This window comes from Quercus suber, unplaced genomic scaffold, assembly GCF_002906115.3.
Source record: "Quercus suber isolate HL8 unplaced genomic scaffold, Cork oak 2.0 scaffold_50, whole genome shotgun sequence".
NCBI classification, from domain to species: domain Eukaryota; kingdom Viridiplantae; phylum Streptophyta; class Magnoliopsida; order Fagales; family Fagaceae; genus Quercus; species Quercus suber.
Genome location: NW_027069515.1, coordinates 555,495 through 578,636, shown reverse-complemented (window position 1 = coordinate 578,636; position 23,142 = coordinate 555,495).

The following is a 23,142-nucleotide window of genomic DNA, read 5'->3' as shown; positions in this document are numbered from 1 at the left end:
GCGACAAAACTCATCTCGTCACTGAAATCCCATCATTAAAAGTCCTGGTGACCAAAAATTTTGTCACTAAAAGTCCGATTTAAAAAAAAATAAAAAATAAAAACCCTTTAGCGATGAAAACGTTTCATCGCTAAATGTTTTCCTTGCTAAAAACACCATTCAGTGATGAAAATATTTCGTCACTAAAAACACTTTAGTTTACTAAATCATATTTAGTGACGAATAATTTCATCACTAGAACTATTCTCAGTACATATAGTGACAAAAAAGTTTGTCACTAAAACTATTTTTAAGAAAATCCAGGCACATATAACGACGAAAATTTTCATCACAAAAACCATTTCTTACAAAATTTTGCTACATTTAGCAACAAAATATTTTTTCACTAAAAAAAATTTTTGTTGCTTTATTTGTGACGAAAAAATTCGTCGCTAAAACTTATTTTATGTTTTTATTTTTTTCATGGCTTTGATATTAACCTGTAACTTGTTATTATATTATTAAAACCTCACATTTGAATAATACATTTATTTCAACAACACATTTATAAAAAAAGATCCATACATTCCACAAGTAAAAAATAAAACAAGTATCCAATTCAAACTCCTTCCATACAATAATTGTTTGTAACATATACAATAACTCAAGATGTTTTATAACAATACAAAAAGTGTAGCATAATATAATTAGAACTAACGGAAGATATCCTCATATGTCTTCAAGTAATGCCAAAAGTAAATCTCCTAAAATCCACCAATAAGAAATCTGGACAAATATAAAAACAATACTAAATTAAAATCGTAAAGTAAAAACATTAACTATATTATAAGAAACATTTCTAACAATGCATTAAGAGTACTAACCAAAAAGTGTTTTAACTTGAAGTTGAAACACCCCCATAGGTAAGAGCGTCATCATAACCCTTGCTCCTCAAAAAGTTAAGAATATTCTTTTGGACCTCTTCTTGCTGAGCTTGTGCCTCTTGGTCCCTAGCTCGCTCCTCTTGGTCCTTAGCTCTTACTTCTTTGAGTTCAATTATCTCATTTTCTAGCCGTTGGTTATACTCCACCAAGGAATTAGATGAGGTGGTAGTTACTAGAGAAGAGGAAGATCTCATGCCAAGTCCTTTTATAATACTAGACTTCTTCTTAAAAACCAAGTTTGAGATCTCCTCTTGTGTAAGGGGAATTGCATTAGGATCTTGACAATGATCCTCTTGCACTTTGAGAATATTTTCCTATCATTAGAAAGAAACAAACAAACAAACAATCACAATATTAATACTACATATGTTATAGCTTTACAAACATGATAGGGATGGAATGATACACATATATATGTCACTTCATCCTCATAGTGTATCCACATATTTGTATTTGGATTGAAATGAACATCTTTGAAGATTTTTGCCAATTCAGGAACTTGACCGTCATTATAATTTTTCTGATTAATTAACATTCAAGTGTTAGATAGATACACTTAATTAATCACAACATGTAATATACGAAGGTTTAAGAAAATGAAAAAACACGCACCTCCTCATCAACCTTAACAACAAGTGCCTTTGTCTCGTATCTATGTTTGCCTGAAGTTTTCTTCCTATTTTCAGAGTTTTTTCTTGATTTTTTCTAATAAATAACATTCAAGATATTTATTAGATCATGAATAAAATTGTATACATTTACTTCACCTAAGTATTAATCTAATAAGTTTATAACATAATATACTAAATATTGGATAATAATAATATACGCATACACCATTTACTAGCCAATCTTCATTGGTTCATCTCCTATCAATGAGTTCAGTCCATCGCTCAAGTTTGGCATTTTTTGTCGGGTGGTTTCTTGCATAGTCAACACCATGAGATTGTACAAGCTTTTTATAAGCCTGATGCAACTTGTGGGAGCTAAAACTCAATAATTTTTCACATTTTGTATTTAATATTTTCGTTACCAAGTTAGAATCTTCTTGTAGCTTAAACTAATCCTGTAAAATGAAGTGTATATGTATTATATAAAAATATTATTATATGAATTTAATATGCTTAGTGCCAACAAAGATGAGTTAGACATTATCAATGTAAATTTACTACGATATTTTGAAGAACTACATCTCTAGTAGCAGCATCAACATTTTTCCAATTTTTCACGTTGTAACTGGACAAATTATTTCACACTTGCCAATTTGATTGACAAGCTTGCGCGCATTCTTCCCAACAGGAGCATCATACTTTGCAGCTATACATACTGGCAGCTTACCACTTTTTTCAACAAATGCCCGTACTGCTATACCACTTGTTGTTCCACGGGTATTTCTGCTAGCAGATCCTATTTAAACATTATTAATGTTAAAAAATGTTAGGACATATGTGATTCACTTGTTAAGAACATATGTCATTCTTTTAAATAATTGGCTAATTATTTGACAAAATGCAATTTACTTGTAATTGGGTAGTTCTTGGTGTTTTTAATACTACAAGAAATAAGGTTTCAAGATCAAGTGTTGAAGTCATCAAGTCTGTCCAAGAAACAAGCTAAGAAAGTGCAAGTTCATTAAAGCTCGACAGCTAGCATGTGTCGAGGTTTAGAGTGCTGTTCAGCTCGTGTGCTCGACACCTGCTCAATAGCTTCTATCTGTCAAGGTTTATGAAATTCAGAATTCTGATATGATTTTCTTGGAATTCGTGAATGTGTCTTTGGGTTTTCTTTTCTCCTAACCCTAGACATATAAAAGGATTTTTTAAGAGCCGTCAAAGAATTCACAAGTTACACAAGCATTGAGCAAAGTTTGTTCAAGCAAATTGTGATTGGAGATAAAGTTTTGCCCTAGTTCATCATTCTTGAAGAAGTTGTTGTGTATGTGAACCTTTGGGTTTTGTGACCAAGCATCTTCTTGATCTTCATCAGTGGGATGAACTGAAGAACTTAGCAGTCAACAAACCTTCTCTAGTTGGTGATTGAAGTTGCGTACTTGGATCCGCGCATTAGTTAGTCATGTACTAGGGAGCCGTGCATCAAAAAAGGAAATTGTCATGTACTTGTAACCGCTAGTTGTGATAATAGTGGAATTTCAAGAGTGGTGACCTGAAAATCACTCAGTGGGGTTTTTACTATTAGGTTTTCCTCATTCGTAAACAAATCACCGTGTTATTTATTTTCTGCAACATAATTAGTTTATTGGTAATTTGTTTGTACTACCATGTGTTTGCATGTTAATTAACTTAATTAATTCACTTGACTAAATTAATTGGTTAGTTTATCATATGGGGTCAATACCCGTTTGGTCTATCAAAAAATTATACATTCCATGTAAATTATAGTTAAATTAAGTGAAGTATAATCTCAATAGTAAAAACAGGGTGCAATTGTAATTAAGTATGTTCTATGTAATTACCAGTCGTGCTAGTTAATGCGCTAGTAGTCTGCACAACTGCACTAGAAGAACTTTGGGCGGGAGGATTTGCTTCAGGAGGTGTTTTTATAGATTAGACCATAGATTGGACCACCAGGATAGATGCCTCACCTCGCGAGCATGTAATTTGTCCTAGTGCCATCTGTAACTAACAAACATACATATAATGGAACAACAAAATCATTACAAGTAATGGAAAAATAAAGTTAGTATCATCTATTGTACCCTATGGAACATCTATTGTACCTTATGGATTAAAAATTAGATGACTCATCATCATTGTCATCGTCACCAATAGGTAGTACATAATCATCATCTATCACAACACTAGCTCTACTTCTTTTCCCTTTTACACGATTGGACTAAGCAGAATCATTTAGAGAAGTTGAGATGTGCTTCAATCCCAAAGCATCAATTCTCTCTTAGTTTTGTCTCATTTTATCCAATCTTGTCATCTCATACCTTGGTATGTTATGAGTGTATTTGGCCTTTTTGGGCATTTTTGAAACTATGTATTGACATGAAAAATAAGTACAATTGTTACTAACTTAACATCAAAGTCCACACCATTGTCCATATTAAGCAATTCACAAGTACAAAATTTGAACACAATTGCTACTAACTCAACACAATGAATAACCACATCAATATCTATATCAAATTCAAGATAAGTACAAAACATCTCAATAACAATTACTACTAACTTTACATATCATAGTCCACACCATTATCCATATCAAGTAAATCATAAGTGTTAAATTTGAACACAATTACTACTAACTCAACACAACAAATGACCACATTAATATCCATATCAAGTTCAAGATAAGTACAAAACAATTGCTACTTAGACAAGCATAAAACTTTAAAACAAGCACACAACATTAAAAACAATTGTTATGAACTCACACATCATAATACATATCAAGATCAACATAAAGTATGTCATCCTCTTCATTTTGATTAGCATCTCTTGAAGTTCCACCTTCAAGAACAACCTCAATTTCAACATCACCCATACAATAGTCAATAATATTGTCCTCAGCATTGATAGAGACAACATCAACAATCGCTTCTTGTTGGAATGCATCACTATCTATATTATCATTGGATTCTCCACCTCTGACTTTCGGGACATCAAACACTCCCCTATGTTAGATGGATTGCACAATTTTTCAAGGGTCACCCAATTTGGTATCTTGAAGGTAAAAAACTTGTCTCGCTTGACTAGGAAGTATAAAAATGTCATTTTCATACTACCAACTTGTAACATCAATGCTTGTGCAGTGTGCATTGGTTCTTATCGTTCTCCTTCGACCATTGGTACCAGTATTATACCATTCACACTGAAACAAAACAACTTATGGTGAAACAGATACTTCAATTCCTAAATTTTGCACACATGACCATAGAAGTCGTGCATTTCTCCCTCATGGTCCCCTTCAGTACATACACCACTGTTTTGGGTTACACGATGATTGTCTAGGTCCTTTGTATAGAACTTTACACCATTGACCATACAAACTATGTACTCCTTCACATGCAGCTTAGGACTATTTGCTAATGACCATAACTGTTTAGTAGCTTCTGGTGACTAATTAACTTTCAATCTATTCATCTATAATGACATATAACAAGTGATATTAATTAGTAATAAGTAATGAAGAAACTATTTAAATGTTTAATTTTTATTAGTGTGTGATTAAATTTCAAATGTCTTACACGTTTTCTGAACCACTTTAGAAACTCTTGTCGTTGGATTTGAGTTATGGCTTCTCAAGTAGGATTAAGCAATGTGCTTTTGTGTTCACTGTTAAAAATAAGGTGATTTATTTTCAGCTAAGCATTGTAGATATTATTCAAAACTTTCAAATAATACATGCATATGAAATCACATACTTTAAATAAGGCTCTAGCTCACGACTATTGTACAACAAGTACCAATGAGCAATATCAAGCAATGCACGAGACAAGTTGCCATCATTTCACCTACCACCTGTATGTCGGGAAGTCTGTGAAAACACTATCAATCCTTTGCTAGACTCACCAAAATCTTCATTTCTTTCTCTTCGATTATGCACAGTTTTGATCCCATCAATATACAAAGACTAGTTGTTAATACATTCTTTGAGAATGTAAGCCTCTGCAATTGAACCTTCTAGTCGAGCTCGGTTGGAAATGTATATTTTCAATTTTCCAAGGTACCTATGAGGAAAATTGTGCACATTATGTGATTTTATATCACATGGGAAAGATGCAATTGATGGATGCGTCAAAGGATCTAATTACCTTTCAATTGGGTACATCCACCAGTATTGTACCGAGCCTCCTAGAATTGCTTCTCGAAGCAAGTGAACAGCAAGGTAGACTATAACATCAAAGAATGTTGAAGGAAAGAACCTCTCAAGCTTGCATAGTATAAGAACTATACATTCTTCTAGTTTCTTTAATTCACTTCGCTTTAGGATCCTTGAGCATAAGTCTTGGAAGAAGCTGCCCAACTCAAACAATACAATACTAATGTCTTTATGTGCAAACCCTCGCAACCCAATTGGAAGAATTCGTTGTAGTAGCACATGACAGTCATGGCTTTTCAAACTAGATAATCTACCATTTTTTGCATTGACTAACCTTAATATGTTTCTTGCATAGCTATCTGGATACTTGACTGATTTCAAAAAGTCATAGAAGTGTCACTGATGCAGAGAAATCGAAGTCTACCATGGTAACGACTTCAGGAATTGTTGCGAATGGTTCGTATCGGCATCAGTTGCAAATTGTTGCGAATGGTTCACTGAGTTTGTGCTCAAATCAGAAGTGTGCTCAATCGGCGACGACGTGCTCAAGTGGGTTTGTATCAGCGATTCAGGTCGTTCTTGAATCGGCATGCTCAAGAATCGTTGCAAATCGTTCTTATCGGCAATAGTTCAAGTGGTTTATCGGCAACGGTTATCAATGACGGATTGGGTTCTTATAGACTTGGTTTCTTTTAGGATCGGGGTGGGTTGGGTTCTTTTTGGAATAAAGGTGAAGGCTTAGAAAACAGGAAGAAAATAAAACAAACAGGTCATGGGTATTTATAGTGGTCTTTAGTGACGAATTGGTCCATCGCTATTGCTACCTCTTCGTCGCAAAAGGTAGTAGGCTTTTAAGCTTTTAGCAACGAATTTCAGTTTCGTCACTAAAGACCCAGGCTTTGTTAAGAGTTTTAGAGACGAAATTCATATTTCACCGCTAAAGCATACTTTTAGTGACGAATTGTGATTTCGTTGCTAAAAACATGGAAGTGCAAAACTATTATTATTTTTAGTGACGAATATTTTTCATCGCTAATTCTTCTTTATAGCAATGAAATGATTTTCGTCACTAATACTATCCACAGCAATACCTACAGTGACGAAATATTTTGTCACTAAAAAATTCTACTTTTAGCAATAAAATATTTCGTCGCTATAGATTAATTAAATTCACACCAAGGTTTCCCTCCGCTGGCACCCATTTTTCAAATCACAATAGCGATGAAATTTATTTTTCGTCACTAAATGTTATAAGTTTTTTCATTATTAGTGACGAAATTCATATTTTGTCCCTAAAGCTGCATTTTTAGCGATGAAAAATATTTCCTCACTAATTTTCTTCACTAAAAATACATTTTGTTGTAGTGTCACCTCTAAATCATACCTTTATTACTCTTATCCCTAAGACAAATTCTCTAGAGTATGTACATCAGTTTTGCCCCATTAGCCTTTGTAATGTGTTATATAAAATATTTTCCAACATCCTTGCCAACAAACTGAAAAAATTACTTCCCACTATTATTACTGAGCACCAATTTGCTTTTACAAAGGACATATTAATTTCTGATAATATTCTTGTGGCTTTTGTGGCCTTACACTATATGAAAAACAAAACTCTGGCTCACATGGTTTTATGACACTTAAACTGGATATGACCAAGGCATATGTCCGTATTGAATGGTTTTTTTTATTGAAGAGTTTATGAGAAAGATGGGCTTTAATAAAAGGTGGATCAACCTTATTATGGTGTGTGTGAAGTCAGTCACCTATTCGGTTTTGGTGAATGGTGAACCTTGTGGCATGATCCATCACACCAGAGGAATAAGGCAAGGTGACCCTCTATCCCCCTTTCTCTTCCTACTTTGCACTGAGAGGCTAATGGGATAATTAAACAAGGTGAGTTGAATGGGGATATTCATGGATTCTCCCTTTGTAGGAGGGGTCCAAACCCAATACATCCGCTTTTTACAGATGATAGTCTTCTTTTTTACAGGGCAAATTTGGAGGAATGTGGCAAAGTCTTGGAGATTTTGGATATGTATGAGGGAGCTTTGGGCCAAAAAGTGAATAGGAGTAAAATAGCTCTATTTTTTAGTAAACCATAGCTACTGATGTTAGATCACAAATTAAAGAAGTATTGGGTGTGCTGGATATAATGCATTATAAGAAGGTAAGCTTCAATTATATAAAGGAAAGAGCGTGGCGAAAACTTCAAGAATGGGAAGGGAAGTTACTCTCTCAAGCAGGTAGAGAAGTATTGATTAAATCTTTTATTCATGCAATTCCTACTTACAGTACAGGATGCTTCAAAATCCCTCTAGGATTATGCCATAAGATTGAGGTTTTAATCAAGAAATTTTGGTGGGGTCAAAAGGGTGATCGTAGGAAGATTCATTGGCTAAAGTGGGATGAGATGAACAAATATAAAATGGTTGGTGGGATGGGCTTTAGAGATCTTGCTCTATTCAATGATTCACTCCTAGCAAAGCAAGCTTGGCAATTATTGTACAATATAACATCTCTTTTCTATTAAGTCTTCAATGCTAGATTTTTCCCAAATTCCTCTATCGTGGAAGCAGCCAACTCTAGGATGAGGTTGTATGCATGGAGAAGCATCCTTAAAGGTAGAGATGTCCTACAACAAGTTGCATGATGGCGGGTTGGCAATGGTGAAAAAATTAAAATTTGGCGGCACCATTGGTTGCCAAGGAAACATCCCCCACAGATAATTTCTTCACCCATGGAACCCTTTGAAATTTAACTGTGGATTTAGTTATTGACCCAACTACAAGAAAATGGATTGATGAATTGGTTTATGGCTTATTTGCCCATGGCAAAGCTAAAATCATCAAGAAAATCCCACTAGCACAAGTTGCTTCTGAATGTTCAAATAGCGTGTAAAACACTATGAACATTTAGACCCCTAATTTACAAATTATCAATTTAAGCTTATTATCAAACAATAAATGTGCGGAACATGAACATAAGCTAATAACAGAATTGATAAACAATCTAAACCAATTAAAATCACATTCATAGCAAAAATTAAATGGCAAAGATTAAGGGAAGAGAGATTCAAACACAAGGACAATACAGCGATGTGTTATCGAAGAGGAAACTGAAGCTCTCGGCGTAAAACCTCTCCAAAGCCTTCCAAGCGGTCAATAATCCACTAAAGAATGAAGTTGGGATGTATGAACAGCAAAAAACCCTCCAAGCCTAATCTACCCAGTGTACCTAAGCCTTCTAAGCTTCTTGCTCCAACAAGGTTACGTCGAACCTTTGTCTTCTTTAGCTTACCGGATTCCGCGATAACCCATAGCATCAACCAATAACCATTGGCCCCTTCCTAACTGCCTCCCAAAACACCAAATAGCCTTCTCACATATATGGGTATAGTGAGAAAATGATTTAGGTAATGAACCTCTCAAGGATGTAACAATAGAGAGTGTGAGAGTAAAAGAATTTGAAGAGTCTCTATGAAAAGATTGTAGATGAGTCAATCTTGTTTTTCTCTAGGGTTCCTCTCTCAAAATTCTCTCTAGAAACTATCTACATTTCGTGGGTATAAGGGGTATTTATACTAGTGTGTGTTTGGAATGCGAAGAGTTATTTTTCCAAAACAAAGTTGGCTAGCGTCTTAGCCTCGCGACTTAACTGAGTCGCAAGTTCAAGCCACAAGCTAACTGAATAGCCAGTCTGGACTTTTTGTCCTATAGTACTACAGCTGCTGTGACGATTCAACTTCTCTGCATGCTTCACTCGTGTGCATATTCTAGTGGCTTGCCAGTCGTGAGCCACCCGCGAGATCCAGTTGCGAGTCCTTGCTTCACTGCACAATCTTGAGCATTTCTTCACACTCTCTCACACACTACCCTCACATGATTCTTACCTAAATATAGGGTTTCTAAATGCTGAATTACAAGTAAATTTGGCACAGAATAAAGTCAACAGAATGGTTGATTAAATTCAACCTTACAGCTTCTGAGGATAGTATGATTTGGCCCTACTCGCATGATGGAAAGTATAATTGTAAGTCTAGCTACAAGTTTCTAAAGGAGGAATTAGATTTGTTTTCTTCACAGCAACCTTCAAGCCATGATAAGCAACTTTGTAAAGGGATATGGTCCCTGCATGTGCCACAAAAAAATAAAGAACTTACCATGGCGAGCTTGTCGAAATGCCATGCCAGCAAAGGAGAACTTGATGTACCATCATTGAAGACCCACGGTGTGACTGCAGACTCTGTAACTCAGAAAATCCTCCCCATGCGCTACGGTCATGTAAGGAACTTGATATTGTTTAGGTTGACTCGGAACTATGGGGTTTACGAAGCTCAGTCCAATTTTAGAATTTCAAGGAAGCTCTTTCATGGATAATCGGCCATGGACAACATCCTGAACTCTTTGCTACCACGGACTGAATCATTTGGTCTCAACGGAACAATGTATGACTCCATAAACTAGCATACGCACTCCACCTGTTTGCCCCAGCAGCTCAGTTTCGTCCATCTACTCGTCACAAATGTTGCTGGAAAGATCCACCTCCGGAGCTTGTGATAATAAACTATGATGGAGAAAATTTTCCAAACTTGAACAAGGCTGGAATCAGGATGGTTATTAGAGACAACTAGTGATTGATTTTAGCTTCATGCTCAAAGAAACTACCCAAGGCCTACAGTGGAAAGGAGATCGAAACTTTGGCAGCGGCTTTAGCCCTTTCTTTTGCTTCGGACATTGGCTTCTCAAGAGCTACTCTTGAGGGAGATTTGTGGACAGTGTACAGAGCTTTGATGGGTGATTATTCAATGGCTTCGTTTGGATTATAGATTGAAGACGCAAAGTTTGAGTCACAAAAATTTGAACAATTACTTTACTCTCATACTAAGAGAGATGGTAACTCTGTTGCTCATAGTCTGGCTAAATATGCTATCGACATTCCAGATTTTTTGGTGTGGATAGAGGATGTTCCAAAACAATTTCATGCTGTTTTTCAAACCAATGTAGAAGGCTTGCATTAATAAAAGTTCAAAGTTTTCCTCCTAAAAAAAAAAAGAAAATATAGTAGTAATATTAATATTCTTTATAGTGCCTTATTTTTGTGATTCAAACCTCTCTCTATTTATTTATATATATATATATATATATTTGAATGCATGAAATTATTATTGCTTTTCTAGAGACTCTTGACTGTTCCTACTCTTCTAGGCCTTTTTACGTTTTTTCTCTCTGTTGGTCAATAAATTAAAATTTTCTTTTTAACATTTTGATAGGAAAATGGAAATTTTAATAGAAATGGGCTAATCTAGTTTAAAATGCTCCATAACGTGTCTCTCATACAAACATATCCTTGAGAGTAATACCAAAAAAGAGATTTTGGAAGATCATAGATAGAACATGTTGAATATAAGTGGTTGCCCAAAAGATCCAATTTCTTTATTTTTCTCTTTCATTTTTTTCCCCAGTACATCAGGGAAAAAAAAAAGTAAGTATGATTGCTTAGGAATATTGAAATGCCCAGAGTATTGTTTGCGAATCGGTGGTTAAACCTTAAAAGTTGTTTAAATAGTGCCCATGGTTTTTTCTTAAGAAAAAATTAACTCATATCATAAAAGTATTGGTTTATGAACTATTTAAAAAAATTATTTAAAAAGAAAAAATAACTAACTTTATTTACAATTTTTTATATTTTTTATAAAAAAGGTAATATTAAAATTTTTTTAAAATGATCTATTAATAAAAGTTGTAATTCCCCCTAAAAAAAATGTTCTAATTAAGAGCACCAGGACCGTTCTTCTTAAAGCACGCCAAACTTTGGAAAAGGAGAGAGAGAGAAAAAATATTATATAAATTATAACATATGTTAAGGCAAAACAGATAGTATATGTATCTGGATTTTATTTAATTTTTTTAGAAACAAACGCACATACTTTTTACAGTATCTCTGTGATTAAATAGAAACTTGTGTTTGGAATACTACAGACTTCTGATGACAAAAATAGAAATGTTGAGGAGAGAACGAATATAGTAAACACTATAAAAATATACCACGTATATTTTCTAAAAGTATGGATTACAGCCCATTAATCCATGTTGTGAGAAGACCAACTTGTTGAGACGATCTAGCAGACTAGCACCACTCCTAAGCCTTGATTAAGGTCCTAGGTTGTGGTTCTTTAATATTATACTCTTCTCGTCCTTCATCGACGTTGGTCTCTAATAAATTCTTGCTCAAATGAGTATTCCAAATGAATTTATAACTTTCTTCTTTCCTGTGGAAACACATAATATATATTAAAGTTTAGGTGCAGTGATCTTTATTGATTGTCTTAGATAGTCTCATATAGAGAATCACATAAACGAACAAACAAGAGAAACGGAGTGAGAGATAATGGACTGTACATATCAATTACTTCAAGATCAATATGACAATTATCAAAAAAAAAAAAAAGGATCAATATGACAGGAAAGTAGATGTTCATGCATAAGAATTTAAATCATCGTAGTAATAATACCGAGTGGCAAATATTCATCAGCAAAAAATAAAAGAGGGTTAATAAGAAAATTAATGATAGTTGCCTATATGATGTCCATGGCCATGGGCGCTCCATACGGTTTTTTTTTTTTTTTTTTTTTTTTAATTCAAAATTATTGGGTGAGAAAAGATTTAAATCATAAATATAAAGAAAATGCCTGATTCTAATAGGAATTGGAAGAATAGGTATTTCTTTGTATAGAAGATGGACTGTGTATGTAAACTCAAAGAGTGGGATAGCATGTCTGACCAGTTTGATAACACTTGGAGTGCTGTAAACAAGTCAGGTGGTAGGTCCCCTTTTTATGGTAGTCGATGATTTTGTAGGGTTCTTCCCAGTTGGGGAATACCTTGCCCTGTGTGGGGTCTTTAGTAGCTATCGTCACCTTCCTTAGGACTAGGTCTCCAACCTGAAAGTGTCAAGGCTTGACCTTGGTGTTGTAGTGCTTTGTCATTAGGTCCTGGAAATGTATGATCTGTTGTTCAGTCATTGTCCTAACTTCATCTAGGAGGTCTAACTATAGTCGCATTCCCTCTTCATTCCTACGCTCGTTATGGTAGGCCATTCTATAGCTGGTTAACCCAATTTCTATCAAGATGATGGCTTCACCTCTGAATGCAATGTGAAAAGGTGTTTCGCCTGTAGGTGTGCAAGCCATCATTCAATATGCCCATAATACACTTGGTAGTTTGTTCGGTCATATCCCCTTTGCTCCCTCAAGCCAAGTCTTGGTTATCTTAAGCAAGGATCAGTTTGTAATTTCGACCTAACCATTAGCTTATGGGTGGGTAGGGGATGAATAGTGGTTTTTGATCCCCAACTATTGGTAGAAGTCTCTGAATGCATTGTTGTCAAATTTTTTGCCATTGTTCGAGACGAAGCCTCTAGGATACCAAAGCGGCAGATGATGCTTTTCCAGATGAAGCCTTGGACATTCTTCTCTGTAATGGTGGCTAAGGGTTTTGCCTTGACCTACTTAGTAAAGTAGTAGATCTCCACGATGAGGAATTTGAGTTGCCGCATTGCCGTTAGGAAAGGTCCCATTATGTCAAGCCCCTACTGAGCGAATGGCCAAGGAGCACTCATTGAGGTCAGCTGTTCCGATGGCTGCCGTATCTTATCGCTAATTTGTTGGCATTTGTCTCATGATTTTAAGTAGAATTGGGTATCCTTCTGCATCGTGGGCCAATAGTACCCCACTCATATGAGCTTATGAACTAATAAGCATGCTCCCGAATGGCTTCCGTACACTCCCTCATGGACTTCCTTCATGATGTACTCTACTTCGTCAGGGACTAGGCATCTTAGGTATGGACAAGAGAAGCCCCTTTTATAAAGGACATCCCCAATTAGTATGAAACGTGACGATTGCACCTTTAGCCTACAGGAAGCATTGTGATCCTCCATGAGTGTCCCGTTCCTGAGGTAGGATATGATTGGTGTGGTCCAGTCGGCTCCCATAGGAATCACGTGTACATCTTGTAAAGTTGTGATTTTTAAATATATTGTGTTGGCTTTGATTCCATGCCAAATTTGATTGTAATTTCTTCAATCATTTTCCCTATATGTATGTAGGTTTGATTGTAATGGATGAGTGTGAAAGATTGATGAAGAATTAAGTTTCAAAAGAGGATCAAGTGGATTTCGCGACTGGCTCGCGAGTGTCTCGTGAGAAATAACTTGCGAAAAAGTCACATGTAGAGCACATGACTAGAAGATGAAGAGTCGTGTCAGGTTGTAATTTTAGCGACTATTTTGCAAGTAAGGCCAACCCGCGAAGGACCTGTGAAAGTATCTATTTGGCAAAATGTAAGGAGTTCTTTTCAGAGAAAAAAAACCCTAGAAAATATACTTAAGAGTTAGAGATTGTTATACCCACAATCATCTACACATTTCGTTATGGTTTTCCTCAACTCCTACCTCTCCTTCTCTAGATCTTTGAGAGGTTGATAGCCCAAACGCTTATCACACCTATACTGAGTGTAAAGTGAGATTTTAGTGTTGTTGGGAAGTATTGGAAGGAGACATTCATTGGCAGATGCAATCAGGCTGAATTGCGAGATCTGGAAAACTAGAGAATATAAGGCTCCGAGAAGTCAGTTGGTAGCAGAAGCATGGAGGGCTCAAGTACATGGGGTAGACTAGGCTTAAAGAGTCTTTTGTTATTCGTGTACTCCAACTTTATTCTCTAGCGGATTGATTTCGACTTGGAGGGTCGCAGAGAGGTTTTTCATTAAGTTCTTTGGTTAACACGTCTCGGTGTTAACTTGTGTTTACATCTCTCTTCCCTACTTTTTACTCTTTCATTTTATTGGATGAATATGGCTTAGGGTAGTGCTATCGGTTTATTGCACTTATTTACTCTTGTTCCACACTTAGTTTAAGTTCAGTAAAAGCAATCTAGTCGTAATTTTTAATTGGGGATCAGAACAAACTCTTTTGTTTTAGCACAAATCCAAGCTTTCAATTAATACCAAAGTGGGTACACTTGTCGGATTTCAATATCCTAGTGTGATCCTAAATCCCATGTAAGATGGATAAATCTCAATCTCTTAATGCTCCTCCCTATTTTGATGAGAGTAATTATGCTTTTTGGAAAATACGTATACGTGCTTTTTTGTGTGCTGTCAATGAGATGGTGTCGAAAATGGTTAGGAAAGACCCACTACAGCCAAATCTAAATGTGATAAGACTGCTCTTGTTTTGGCAAACGCTAATAGCAAAGAAATTAATGCTATTTTTTGTGGTATTTCTATTGATCAGTTTCACAGGATTTTGCAAGTGAAGACCGCCAAAGAGGCGTGGAATATTCTGAAACAACCCACGAAGGTACCAAGAAGGTTAAGGACACCAAGCTTCAAATGCTCACTACTCAGTTTGAAGAAGTAAAGATGGGCGACGATGAATCATTCAATTCTTTTTATGGGAGACTCAACGAGATAGTGATTGCCAGGCTTAATCTTAGGGAGAAGATTGAAGATGCCAAGGTGGTGAGGAAGATCTTGAGATCCTTACCCAAAAGCTTCTGGGCTGACATTGTCATAGAGCAGAGCAAAGATTTGGATGAGATAAAGATTCAAGAACTCATTGGATCTCTCCAAACCTATGAGCTTAGACTGCCCTCTCACAAGTCTAGCAAATCCCTTGCTCTCAAAACTATAAATGAGCGAATGGGTGATTCCTCTGATGAAGATGATGTAGAGAACGAGGTGACGTTTCTTGGAAAGAACTTCCGAATATTTCTCAAGATGACGAACAATGGGAAGTCATTTGGTAAAGGAAAGCTCTCATCCTTCAAAAATGACAAGAGGGAGTTCAAGAAGAAGGATGGGAAAAACTCATCATCAACTTAAGGAATTGTGTGCTATGAATGTAATGGGCATGGACATCTCAAGAATGTCCAAACTACTTGAGAGGAAAGGGTAAAGTGCTTGCTCCTACCTTTAGTGATTCAGAAAGCTCAAATTCTAATGCCGAAGGAGAATGTGATAGTGAGGGAAACAATTCAGCTTTCATGGCAATTACTGCAGTTGATTTCAAAGATGAATTAAGCGAGTTGGTTGATGAGCAAGGTGTACATTCTGAAGGTGAAGAAGTTGATGATTCAGAAGATGAAGATGTGTATCTCAATAAAGGTGAGAAGAACCTTCAAGAAGTGTATGATGCGTTACTTGAAGATTGTGGCAAATACGCCAAAGTTGCAAAGAAAGTGGTTAGAAAGATGAAGAAAATTGAAGAAGAGCATAAATCCACACTTGTGCAACTTAAGGACGCTAATGTGAAGTTGAAAAGCTAAATGAAGAATTGCTGAAATATTCTAAAATCAAGTTCCTTGAACTTGAAATAATCCAAGCAAATGTCAAAGTGGAGCGCATTTCTACCAAGAAGCTTGATAGTGTGCTTTCTTCTAAAAAATCTTCAAATGACAAGACCAGTTTAGGTTATACTGGTGAAGGAAGCTCAAGCAGTGGGCCTAAGAAGAAAGTGAAGTTTGTGTCGGCAAAGAATGTAGAGAAGTCTAAAGTGGAAAAGCCCAAGATTAAGACTCCTAATATTGCAAAGAGAACCATTGGTCCAAAACCAAAGGAAAAAGGGAAATCATTACCCAAAAGTCAAAGGGACCTCAAATGAAGCATTTTTGTCATCATTGTGGTGTGCAAGGGCACACAAGGCCAAATTGCTTCAAGCTTCAAGCACTCAAGAGGGATGATTCCTTGCATGGCCAAGACAACTCAAGAAGAATGCCAAAAGGAATTCAAGCGAAAGGAGAAAATGAGGGAAAACGCATTTGAGATGTTATGGAGATATTGAAGAATATTTCATCATGCCTTACTAGCTTCACCCCAAGGTTTGATAGTTATATCAATTGTACCCCTCCTTCCAAGGATCTCACCCAAGACACTTGTACAGTGTGGGTGAACAAGAGTACTCATGCATGATCACTCACTATGCCCATGCATGAATACGTCCAATGTATTAGGGTTATAGTTTCATGCATCATGACATATGCAATCTTCTTGAGTCATTGCTTCCATTTTAAGCATGTTTCTTTTACAAGTCTTTGTTTATTTACCTTATTTTTGTTGATCTTACTTTATTACTTTGTTTTTTATTGTGTTGAAAAATTCAAAAACCCATAAAAATGAAAAAGCTCAAAAATTTTGATCGCTTGTGATGTGTATATCACATGTTGAGTTTAGCCTAGTACATTCGTACTAATGAAGTAGTGCATTTACGAGCTTAGCTTATTATGTATGCACTTTTTTTTTAAGTGTGAGCGACATCTAGAAATCTACGTTTGATTGTTGTAAATAGATCTTCAAGCTTGTCATGAATGATTGGTCAATGGTTTTACTTGATCTTGATACATACGTAGACTTGTGCCTATATATCTCCTCACATTTTTTTTTCTTTTTCAAAGAGCTCTACAAATGTCTATGTCTAAAAAGGAGAAAAGAGCTGAAAAAGCCTTGCTTCAAAAACTAGTTTGACTAGGAAAAGATGGAGCAAATTTGTATTAAAAATGTATGGTACCAAAGTCAAATTCTTATTTGTCAAAGATATATCAAAAATTTCATGGCATCACTTCTAAAAAATTTTGAGTTGTATTTGATCAAAAGTATGAAATATGGAAGCCAAATGACAAGCTTTCAATCAATATGTAAACACATTGGTGAGAGATTATATATGTTCACAACAAACAGTTAATTGCATTTTAATTAAAGCCACTTCAAAAACAGGAAGACACCCACAAAATAATGAAATACAGAGGAACCCATAGATAAGTCGCACAAAAATACAAAACCCACAAACAAACCCACAAAATTCCATTGAAATTTTGTTCATGCAAAATTCGGCCACACCCAATAAAAAGGGAAAACACACCGACACATCAAAAAACTCCAAAAATTTAAATACAACACACAATGGTCTGATATCGGCATCTCTCCCTCACAGCGGTGGCATCAGCTTTGGGTAGATAGACTCTCATAGCCAAGAAAATCATAGTGATAAGGACTGTTCTAGAGAGTTTGTATCACTTGGGGTATAGATGAGTTTTTGTGTATCAGAGAGTTTTTGTGTATTAGAACCCACGGATAAATTGGGGCAATTGGTGGTAGATGTAAAATTTAAGAACTTCAAAACAAACTTGGGGTATTGATGAGGAAGAAGTTTGGGGCATTGATGAGGAGAATGGGGCATTGATGGGGAAGAAGAAGGGAGATCTTCTTGCAAGATACGGTTGAAGAGAAACGCCAGATTCAAAAACTATCCGTTGCTAAACGCACCATTTCCTAAAAAATAATCTGCGTTTTTTGCTTTTAGTTATGGGCCCCATGAACAGTGAAAATGGACTCACAAATTTAAGCAAAACTCAAAAATGCAGCTATTTTTCAGCATGCCAAACGCACACTTAATCCAATAGAAATCCCGTAACAACCTTCCAGTCACCCAACAACTTATTACACTTGTCACTACTCCCACTGGGGCTAGGAAGTAAGCCCCACAACCCAAAGTAATGAAGAACAAACTGACCAAAATAGAAGAGAAGGAAATGGTAGAGAGATTCTGCTTGATGTTCACTAAACCTCCATAATATAAAACAAGTCCTTAACGTCTTAGATTTTTTGGTTATAATACCATATCAAAAAAGATTAACATAGCTCAGGTAAAATGTAGAATGAGAGCAAAATTGAATTGATGTACTTGAGAAAATATAAAGAGCAAAACAAGAAGAATGAGAGGAAGGAGCAATAGGTGAACACAAAAAATCAACATGGTTGGCTACATCCGCAACAGAAATCTTTGATGGCTAAAATTTTAGTTTTGTGTTATAATAAACACAAAGTAACTTATTTATAATAGTAATAAGTTAAATCCTAAATTAACAATTCATTAATCGATGGTTACAATACTTCTATTAGAAGTAAAATTAGGATTCCTTTGTTAAAACTTCAAGTAAGATTGGACAACAAATTTAGCCCATAACTACAATTGGACCTTTGTATCTTTTAACACATTTATATTTCAATAAAACCTAATTTATTCATTAAAAAGCACATTGGACAACAAATTTAGCCCATAACTACAATTGGACCTTTGTATCTTTTAACACATTTATATTTCAATAAAACCTAATTTATTCATTAAAAAGCACATTTGCATGTTGATACATTCCTTAAAAAATAAGTTTAAATTTTAGTGTTTTTATGATTCCAATTAGCTCAACTGATAAAAGTTCTTGTCAAATAAAAGATCTAAGGCTCAAATCTCGCCTACATCAAAAATTGAAACTCTTTTCAATTGAAGTAGAGACCATAAGTTATAATTAGTATCAATCAAAGAAAATTTTGGTGATTTTCCCGTGCATGTTTGCACCAAAAAGAAAAAGAAAAACCAACTAGGGGTGTGCTAAAAACCGAAGAACCGAAAAAACCACTTCAAACCGAACCGAAATTTCGGTTCGGTTTTATTATGTAAAAAGCCGAAAAGTTCAGTTTGGTTTTCAGTGGAAAATTTTAATACACCGAACCGAACCGAAATATATTATTATATATTATTTCAATATATTTTATATTAAATATATAATATTTTGTAAATATTGACTCTGACTCTCTGAGATCGGTGAGGTATGCTTTGGCTATTCTCAAAAAAAAAAAAAAAAAAAATNAAGAAATATGAGTTAAACTAAAGTACTCCTACTTCTACTTGAATGTCGGCCATTGTGTTAGCCTATTATTTTGCCGATAACACAACTAGAAAGGGAAATAAACTACAAAAGCTCATGAAATATATGTGGCATGCTTGTTAGATGCGGAATTTTTTCTTTTTCTTTTTTCCGATGAATAGAAGCGGGACCTTTTCCATGATCATCTACACAGTAATATTTTCCTTTTCTATCATTCACCTTTAAATTACTAATTTATGATCTCTAACCTTTTGAATGATTCAATAATTTCATGAGAATGAAAGGAAAAACGCAATGCACAGCAATTTTTTTTTCCCTGGTTTCTATACCATCGTGCTTGTGCAATTATTAATTTTCACTGCAGCTAGTTGTGTATCAACAACAAACACAAGAAATTTATTAGCAAACCAAAATTTTCCGAGGACAAAAATTACCTGAGTTTTATGGAAACTTAATTTATTTGGTGGTTTTTCTTCTTTGACTGCTTCCATATTTCTCGAAACAACATGATGAAAATCATAGGAATAAACAACAATGTTCATCACGAGAGGGTGGAAGATTTTAGATGAATGAATATGGAAACGAGAAGCTTGCATTTATAGAGTCGTAGGCGCCAACCCTATGCAGTAAAAACAATGATCTTGGTGGTTGAGAGAGTCTGTGTGAGCGAATTACCATTCTGACTGAAAAAAAGAAAAAAAAAGAAAAAAAAAAAAAAAAAGAAAAAGAAATGCGTCAACCCCCAGTATTAAACTCAATGTGAAAAAGTTATTTTTACATTTTTGCGTGGTTTATTAGCTACACTGCACTTGCCAATAATCCATTGGTGCAGTGGTTTGTAGTATGTCCTTCATGTGAAGTGTAAGGAAGAGTCTCAAAGTGAACGGAACAAGGGTTGGAAAGGGTCATTATATAGAGGAGGGGATTCACTCTGAATGGTCCATATGTGACTGTTTTAATCTAAGGGTACCGATGATGCATGAAAATTGTCAGTGAATTGATGGCTCTTGATCACGCCAATGGGTACATAAAGAATAAGAAAACAAGAACTAAATAGAAGGTATTGGTGGGGTACCAGTCAAAGACCCTCCAAAGTTTAAGTTATTGAATGAGAAATCTCTAGAAACTCTATAGTGAGAGAGTAAGGGATTTTCTGCATACCTAGGAAAGGAGGAGGCCTGTTACTTATATAGCGGTGTGGAGGAGGCTTAGATCCCAAGAATACAGGGATTTTCCTTATAGGGAGAAGGTGGAGTTAATGCCATCAAGATCTTGGGGATACTCTTCATTATGGGAAGGTGAAAATCATGTGGTAGGGACTTTGTGCATGGTGCGCAAGATGTTTCCATATATGAGTATGCGTATAGACCACATAAGGCCATGTAGGACCCATCGGTACGTTTCTCCGTCTGTCAGGGTCATCCGTCGGTCTAGTAGGGAGACGCACCCGCTAGTTTCACCTGGATCTGTCTGCATAACCTTCGGCTCCTTATTGGTGTAGGGTGCGAGGTCCCGGATGGATCCTTTTGAGACCAACGGTTTCTTTGGGGCCAATGGTTCTTTTGAAGCTGTTGACTTTATTTTTGGTATGATACATTTTCCTCAATAGGGTTTGTCGTTTAAGAATCCATATTTTATTACAGAAATACCCTTATCAGCTGCCGCCTACTCTGTGGTCCATCGGCTATGCCCAATGGGTCTCGGAGTAATAAGGGTTTTTATGGGCATTAATTGCTTTATTGAAAAGTGTCTCATTAATGGGGTAGGTAGTCTTTACAATGAAAGCTAAATGACGCGTGGCATTTGTTGATTGGCTTCATTTCTAATCAAAAGCGTCACTTTGTATGCTACGCTCTTTTGCCCTATAAATAGTTCATCTTCCTTAGTTTTCTCTTTTTATTTTACTTTCATCTTTGGAGCGCTGTAATTCTAAGTTGTTCCATCACTGCTTCTATGTTCATCTACATCCATCATCTTAACTAGCGAGCAACCGTTGACTCCTTACATAAGTTTTCTTTTCTCTACCTTAATTGTTGTTTTTCTGGTTGGTTGTTGCTTTTAGAGACTCGTCACATGAATAGGTTCTTCGAATACATCTGTCACTTGTAGGTGAATAGATGCCAAGTGATAGAGAAGCAACGAGTGAATAGTTGTCATCAGTCTATAAGGGTGCAGATTACGATGAAGTCTATTTGTTGGGGAGTGAGCCCATGAAGGATTTGACATGGTCCCCAGAAAGGAAGTTGATTGCCTATTCTTTTGTTGAGGGGAAGATGAGGAATATGTGGGGGATAAGGAAGAAGGAGAAGATGAGGATGAGGAAGAAGGTGAGGGTGAAGAAGAAGGCGACAGTGATTTGGGAGAAAATCATGGGGAAGGCGATGAGGCTGTAAGTGAAGTAAAAGGCAGTTTTCATAGACCTTTCATTCTTCCTTTGATATGGACGATGAATGACTTCTACCTAACCACATCCTTGAAAGTTTTCAACAATCTTCGCAATTGTTATCAAATTCCTAAACACATCCCCATGTGGTTGCCAAGAAAGTTTGAGAAGTGTTACTCAGGTAGGATAGCAGACATTGGCATGTATGATGCCATGTTCACTGCTGGTTTGAGGTTGCCACTAACAGAGCTACACCGTCACCTTGCTAATTATCTAGGTTTATCTGTCAGCCAAATTCCCTAGAATGCGTGGAGGATCTTCATTAGGGCCGAGGTGATATGGGGCCAATTGAGTGGTGGCAATCGTCGCCTTACTCTTAACGAGTTCTTCTATTGCTATAAGCCTTAGAAGATATACTCATCAATGGGTATTTATCACTTCTTTGCAAGGAAACCATCATTTAGATTGGTGTCAGACATGCCTGATTCTAATAGGAATTGGAAGAATAGGTATTTCTTTGTATAGAAGATGGACTGTGTATGTAAACTCAAAGAGTGGGATAGCATGTCTGACCAGTTTGATAACACTTGGAGTGCTGTAAACAAGTCAGGTGGTAGGTCCCCTTTTTATGGTAGTCGATGATTTTGTAGGGTTCTTCCCAGTTGGGGAATACCTTGCCCTGTGTGGGGTCTTTAGTAGCTATCGTCACCTTCCTTAGGACTAGGTCTCCAACCTGAAAGTGTCAAGGCTTGACCTTGGTGTTGTAGTGCTTTGTCATTAGGTCCTGGAAATGTATGATCTGTTGTTCAGTCATTGTCCTAACTTCATCTAGGAGGTCTAACTATAGTCGCATTCCCTCTTCATTCCTACGCTCGTTATGGTAGGCCATTCTATAGCTGGTTAACCCAATTTCTATCAAGATGATGGCTTCACCTCTGAATGCAATGTGAAAAGGTGTTTCGCCTGTAGGTGTGCAAGCCATCATTCAATATGCCCATAATACACTTGGTAGTTTGTTCGGTCATATCCCCTTTGCTCCCTCAAGCCAAGTCTTGGTTATCTTAAGCAAGGATCAGTTTGTAATTTCGACCTAACCATTAGCTTATGGGTGGGTAGGGGATGAATAGTGGTTTTTGATCCCCAACTATTGGTAGAAGTCTCTGAATGCATTGTTGTCAAATTTTTTGCCATTGTTCGAGACGAAGCCTCTAGATACCAAAGCGGCAGATGATGCTTTTCCAGATGAAGCCTTGGACATCTTCTAAAAAAAAAAAAAAAAAAGATACACTTTGGCTGGAAGCTTTGTGTTGGGCAATGGACCTCC